The sequence below is a fragment of the Arachis ipaensis genome, chromosome B10 (assembly GCF_059453495.1).
Source record: "Arachis ipaensis isolate K30076 ecotype BB chromosome B10, ASM5945349v1, whole genome shotgun sequence".
In the NCBI taxonomy this organism is placed as follows: Eukaryota; Viridiplantae; Streptophyta; class Magnoliopsida; order Fabales; family Fabaceae; genus Arachis; species Arachis ipaensis.
In genome coordinates, this window is record NC_142435.1 from 18,804,782 (window position 1) to 18,811,285 (window position 6,504).

At 41.8% G+C, this 6,504-nt stretch overlaps 2 non-coding genes and 1 pseudogene across 2 annotated transcripts; 2 read left to right on the forward strand and 1 right to left on the reverse strand.

Moving 5' to 3' along the window:
- Nucleotides 1-2,164: 2,164 nt before the first annotated feature.
- On the forward strand, nucleotides 2,165-2,272 carry LOC148579315 (small nucleolar RNA R71). Its single transcript, XR_015899604.1, has one exon. It is a non-coding gene; the product is annotated as a small nucleolar RNA R71 (small nucleolar RNA).
- A 2,013-nt stretch (nucleotides 2,273-4,285) lies between these two features.
- On the reverse strand, nucleotides 4,286-5,986 carry LOC148579316 (uncharacterized; annotated as a pseudogene).
- On the forward strand, nucleotides 5,981-6,088 carry LOC148579317 (small nucleolar RNA R71). The gene has a single exon (XR_015899155.1). It is a non-coding gene; the product is annotated as a small nucleolar RNA R71 (small nucleolar RNA).
- Nucleotides 6,089-6,504: the final 416 nt, after the last annotated feature.

Consider the following 6,504-nt stretch of genomic DNA (forward strand, 5'->3'; position numbering starts at 1 on the left):
ACGGACAGGTCTTCCTCCCTCTTCTAAAAATATTCTATACTCACAGACTTGAGGGTTTATGCCTACTATGTCTGCCAAACTCCAACCAATTGCCTTCTTATGCCTCCTCAGCACACCAAGTAGCTGCTCTTCCTGTTGAGAAGTGAGTTCCCTTGCAATGATAACTGGAAACTTCTGCCCGTCTTCAAGGTAAGCATATTTGAGGTGTGGGGGAAGGAGTTTTAATTCTAACTTCTGATCATGTTCAGGCTCTGGGTTGTCTGGAGCTGGTAACAGTGGTAAGGTACTGTCATTGTCCTCTGAGAGTGTCCCCACACTTGGACCTTGTTCTGTGTGCTTCTCTTCAAATTCCTCCTGGTGAACTTCAGCCACGGTTTCATCTATAATGTCACACTTGAGGATAGAGTGATCCTCTGGAGGATGCTTCATAACTCCATTCAGATTGAAGATTACTACTCTGCCATCTATTTCAAAAGAGTATGTTCCTGAAAAAGCATCTAATTTAAACTTTGAGGTCTTCAAGAATGGCCTTCCGAGTAAGATTGATGATGGCTTGTCTGAGTCATTTTGGGACATTTCCAGGATATAAAAATCAGTGGAGAACGTGAGTCCCTTAAAGCCCACTAAGACATCTTCAGCGACTCCAGCCACTGTAATAATGCTTTTATCTGCTAACACAAAACGAGCTGCCGACCTTTTTAAGGGAGGGAGCCTCAAAATATCATATATAGACAAAGGCATTATACTCACACATGCTCTTAAATCACACATGCAATCAAAAAATACTACACCACCAATAGTACAATTAACCATACAAGGACCTGGGTCACTACACTTTTCAGGTAAACCTCCCATTAAAGCAGATATGGAACTTCCTAAAGGAATAGTTTCTAATTCATTAATTTTGTCTTTATGTATACATAAATCTTTTAGAAACTTTGCATATTTAGGTACCTGTTGAATAACATCAAAAAGGGGAACAGTTACCTCAACCTTTTTGAATATCTCTACCATTTTTGGGGTCAGGTTCCAGCTGCTTCCTGGGCTTCCTTGCAAGTTGTGGAAATGGAATAGGAGAGGTGTCTTCTGCAGTGTCTGCGCCTTTTAGTGCTTCCTCTCGTGGTTGCACTTCTTCTTCTTCAGCTATGTCCTGTATGTCCTCTTCCTCTTCAACATCTTCTATTTTCACTACCTCTTCAGCTGAGGTGTGTTCTGGTGGGCTTGGCTCCTCCTGGTTCCTCTCCTGCAGTGTGGTTCCGGACCTTAGGGTGATGGCATTAATACCACCCTTGGGATTGGGTAATGGTTGAGAGGGAATTCTACTGGAGCTCGAAGGTTGGTTATTGGAGTTGGTCATTGATCCAATCTGGGAGACAAGAGCTTGCAAAGTAACGGTCAGACCATTTAGAGTGGCATTAATGTTATTTTCCATGGTCTGCTGTCTCCGATCCATAGATTGTAGTAAGTCATCATTAGCAGATGAAGAAGGATAGGTAAATTGAGAGGTTTGCTGTAGGGTATTCTGTGGTCCTTGGGATTGCCTTAGGTGAGGTGCTCTGTAAGGCTGATTCTGATTCTGCTGCCTGTTGTTGTTGTTATTCCACCTCTGATTTCCCTGATTATCTCTGCCTCCTCTGTTGTTGTTGTTGTCCCTCCAATTCTGGTTAGAATTGTCTTGCCATCCGTGGTTGTGATTGCCACCTTGATTGTACCCTTGGTTGGGGCGGTCATAGAAGTTATGTGTGGCTGCCACGGTGTTGTCTTCCTGCTGGAGCTGCGGACATTCATCAGTATAGTGGCTATAATCAGCGCAGATTCTGCAAACTCTCTGTGGGACTAACTGTTGGTTTTTTTGTGGTGGAGAAGGTTGAGCTTGCTGAACTTGTTGTTGATTCAATTGCATCTGCTTCAACAAGTTGGTCATTTCACAGATACTCTGAGTTAGAGCAGTAGTCTCTCTGCTAGAGGATACTTCTGCAACGTCTTTTGAGCGGCCTTGTTTCTGCCTGTGATTCCTAGTAGATTCAGCTAAGTCACTGATCAATTGCCATGCCTCATCAGTGGTCTTGTATTTTTTCATAGACCCATTGCTAGCACTTTCCAATGTGGTCTTATCTTGGGGCATCATGCCTTGTGTGACATAACCGAGTAACACTATTTTGTCAATCATATGGTGGGGGCAAGCTTCCAGAATATTATTGAAGCGCTCCCAATACTCATAGAGAGTTTCAAAATCATCCTGAACAATCATGGAAATATCTTTCCTCAGTTTATCAGTAACTTCAGCTGGAAAGAACTTTTCCAAGAATTCTCTTCTCAGTGTATCCCAGTTGGATACAGTTGCTGTGGGTTGAGTATAGTACCACTCTCTTGCCTTTCCCTCAAGAGAAAACAGGAAGACTTTCAGCAGAATTGAAGTTTCATTTGCACTATCACGCCTGACAGTAGAACAGGCTGCCTGAAAATCTCTCAGGTGCTTGATAGGCTCTTGAGCAGGTAAGCCATGAAACTTGGGCATCAAATTAAGTAGTGCGGTCTTTATTTCAAAGTTTGTAGCCACCGCTGGGTGATGCGCTTGAAACGGTTGCATTGTAAAATCAGGGGCTCCTTCCTCCTGGATAGTAACTCTTCTGGCTGCTGCCATGTTACCTGTACGTAAACCAACCGAATCAGTAGAACGGGAGCTGGTTTTTTTCTCAAGTGGCGTTTCAGATCCTCCCTCAGGGAGGACTAACCGATGCCGAGCTTGCCTTATTCGTGAAATAGTTCTTTCAATCTCAGGATCGAATACTGGCAAGCTTGGATCAGGAAGTGAACACGTCATCTAACGAAAGAAACAAGCAGCTCATAGTAGCAAAATAAAATAAAATGTAAATAAATAAATTCTAATTAATAACTTTAGCACTCTATTGCAACTCCTCGGCAACGGCGCCAAAAATTGATGCGGGCGGAAATTGGCGAGTTAAGAATGATTATAAAATATGCGTTGCAAGTATAGTTCTCAACCAACCAGAAATCCGCTTTATCAATTTAAAAAGGGTGTCACAGAAATTAAAATCAAAATACTGGGAGTATGAGTCCCAGGTCGTCTCCCAACGAGTTGCAGAAAAGTGTGCTATTTTATTAATCAGATGTTTTCAAAAAGGTTTGAGTTGAACGGCAGAAATTAAATTAGAGAATTTATATAAATTTAAATAAGGGCCTTGACTGGGAGTTGATTAGTTGGAAGCCCTATTCTTGTTGCAGTACTCTCAAGATTAATTGATAATTGGCGTTATTCTGTTTAGTTGTCCCTCAATAAGTAAGGGAAAGTTAAACAAGTTGGAATGCTATTTCTATCCACAAGTTCCAATCCGCTCTTGGGAGGATTGGTGTTAGTGACTAGAGAGCAATCCAACAATAAACCCAACTATAATCTTTCTCTTGAGCATCCCAACTTCAAGGGTTTCTTTCAATCAACTCCCCATCAAGTTAGGGAACTACTCGCTCATTGTAAATGTAAAATTCATAACATAAGAAAAGGAATTAAAGAAAGACATGATAAATAATGATCAAAAGATTAATTAAAAATAAAAGTAATTCTTGTATTAATAAATGCTAAATAATCCAATAGTAAAATTAAGTAAATTAAGGAACATGGAAGAGTAAGAGACAAGTAAAGAGAACGAACTAGAGTGTCGAAGTCTTGATGAGGCAATAACTCTTCTCAATATTCCAATGCAAAAACAATGAAAATAACAAATCCTAAAAACTAGAGGAGAGGAAACTTAAAACTATGCAGAATGAATGTTGTTTTTGGTTTCTGCATGTTCTCTGGCTCTAGTATGCTTTTCTGGGCCGAAAACTGGGTCAAAATAAGGCCCGAAATCGCCCCCAGCGATTCTGCAGATTATGCAGATCGCGCATGTCACGCGGACGCGTCGTCCATACGGCCGCGTCACTCGTGCTATTCCATGCCACGCGGTCGCGTCGTCCATGCGGCCGCGTCACTGCGATTTCCACTCTTTCGCGCGGTCGCGTCATCCATGCGGCCGCGTCGCTTCTCGCTGGTCATCTCCTTAATTTCTTGTGTTCCTTTCATTTTTGCAAGCTTCCTTTCCAATCTCTAACTCATTCATGCCCTATAAAGCCTGAAACACTTAACACACATATCATGGCATCGAATGGAATAAAGGAGAAATAAAAATACATAATTAAAGTCCCTAGGAAGCAAGTTTTCAATCATACAATAACTTTAGGAAGGAATTATAAATGCATGCTTATTTAATGAATAAGTGGGTAAAGATCATGATAAAACCACACAATTAAACACAATATAAACCATGAAATAGTGGTTTATCAGGGGTTCAACACCAAACTTGAAGTTTGGTTGTGGCCTCCCAACACCAAACTTAGAGTTTGACTGTGGGGGATCTGTTTGTCTCTGTATTGAGAGAAGCTCTTCATGCTTCCTCTCCATGGTTACAGAGGGATATCCTTAAGCTTTAAACACAAGGGAGTCTTCATTCACTTGAATGATCAAGTCTCCTCTGTCAACATCAATTACAGCTTTTGCTGTGGCTAGGAAGGGTCTGCCCAGGATGATGGATTCATCTATACACTTCCCAGTCTCTAGGATTATGAAATCAGCAGGGATGTAGTGGCCTTCAACCTTTACCAAGACATCCTCTACAAGTCTAAACGCCTGTTTCTTTGAATTGTCTGCCATCTCCAGTGAGATTCTTGCAGCTTGTACCTCAATGATCCCTAGCTTCTCCATTACAGAGAGAGGCATGAGGTTTATGCTTGACCCTAGGTCACACAGAGCCTTCTCAAAGGTTATGGTGCCTATGGTACAAGGTATTGAGAACTTTCCAGGATCTTGTCTCTTTAGAGGTAATTTCTGCCTAGTCAAGTCATCCAGTTCTTTAGTGAGCAATGGAGGTTCATTCTCCCAAGTCTCATTACCAAATAACTTGGCGTTTAGCTTCATGATTGCTCCAAGGTACTTAGCAACTTGCTCTTCAGTAACATCTTCATCCTCTTCAAAGGAAGAATACTCATCATAGCTCATGAATGGCAGAAGTAGATTCAATAGAATCTCTATGGTCTCAGTGTGAGCCTCAAATTCCCATGGTTTCTCATCAGGGAATTCCATAGAGGCTAGTGGACATCCATTGAGGTCTTCCTCAGTGGAGATCATGGCCTCTTCCTCCTCTCCAGGTTCGGCCGTGTGGGCTATGGTGATGGCCTTGCACTCTCCTTTTGGATTCTCTTCTGTATTGCTTGGAAGAGCACTAGGAGGGAGTTCAGTAACTTTCTTACTTAGCTGACCCACTTGTGCCTCCAAATTTCTAATGGAGGACCTTGTTTCAGTCATGAAACTTTGAGTGGTTTTGATTAGATCAGATACTACAGTTGCTAATTCAGAGTGGCTCTGCTTAGAATTCTCTGTCTGTTGCTGAGAAGATGATGAAAAAGGTTTGCCATTGCTAAACCTATTTCTTTCACCATTATTGTTGTTGAAGCCTTGTTGAGGCTTCTGTTGATCTTTCCATGAAAGATTTGGATGATTTCTCCATGAAGGATTATAGGTGTTTCCATAGGAATCTCCCATGTAATTCACCTCTTCCATTGCTGGGTTCTCAGGATCATAAGCTTCTTCTTCAGATGAAGCTTCTTTGGTACTGCCTGTTGCTGCTTGCATTCCAGACAGACTCTGAGAAATCATATTGACTTGTTGAGTCAATATTTTGTTCTGAGCTAGTATGGCATTTAGAGTATCAATCTCAAGAACTCCTTTCTTCTGATTCGTCCCATTATTCACAGGATTCCTCTCAGAGGTGTACATGAATTGGTTATTTACAACCATTTCAATGAGTTCCTGAGTTTCTGCAGGCGTCTTCTTCAGATGAAGAGATCCTCCAGCAGAGCTGTCCAATGACATTTTGGACAGTTCAGACAGATCATCATAGAAGATACCTATGATGCTCTATTCTGAAAGCATGTCAGAAGGACACCTTCTGATCAATTGCTTGTATCTTTCCCAAGCTTCATAGAGGGATTCTCCTTCCTTCTGTCTGAAGGTTTGGACTTCCACTCTAAGCTTGCTCAATTTTTGAGGTGGAAAGAACTTTGCCAAGAAGGCATTGACTAGCTTTTCCCAAGAGTTCAGGCTTTCTTTAGGTTGTGAATCCAACCATGTTCTAGCTCTGTCTCTTACAGCAAAGGGAAAAAGCATAAGCTTGTAGACCTCGGGATCAACCCCATTGGTCTTGACAGTGTCACAGATTTGCAAGAATTCAGCTAAGAACTGATGAGGATCTTCCAATGGAAGTCCATGAAACTTGCAATTCTGTTGCATTAGAAAAACTAATTGAGGCTTAAGCTCAAAGTTGTTTGCTCCAATGGCAGGGATTGAGATGCTTCTCCCATAGAAGTCGGGAGTAGGTGCAGTAAAGTCACCAAGCACCTTCCTTGCATTGTTGGCATTGTTGTTTTTGGCTGCCATGGCTTCTTCCTCCT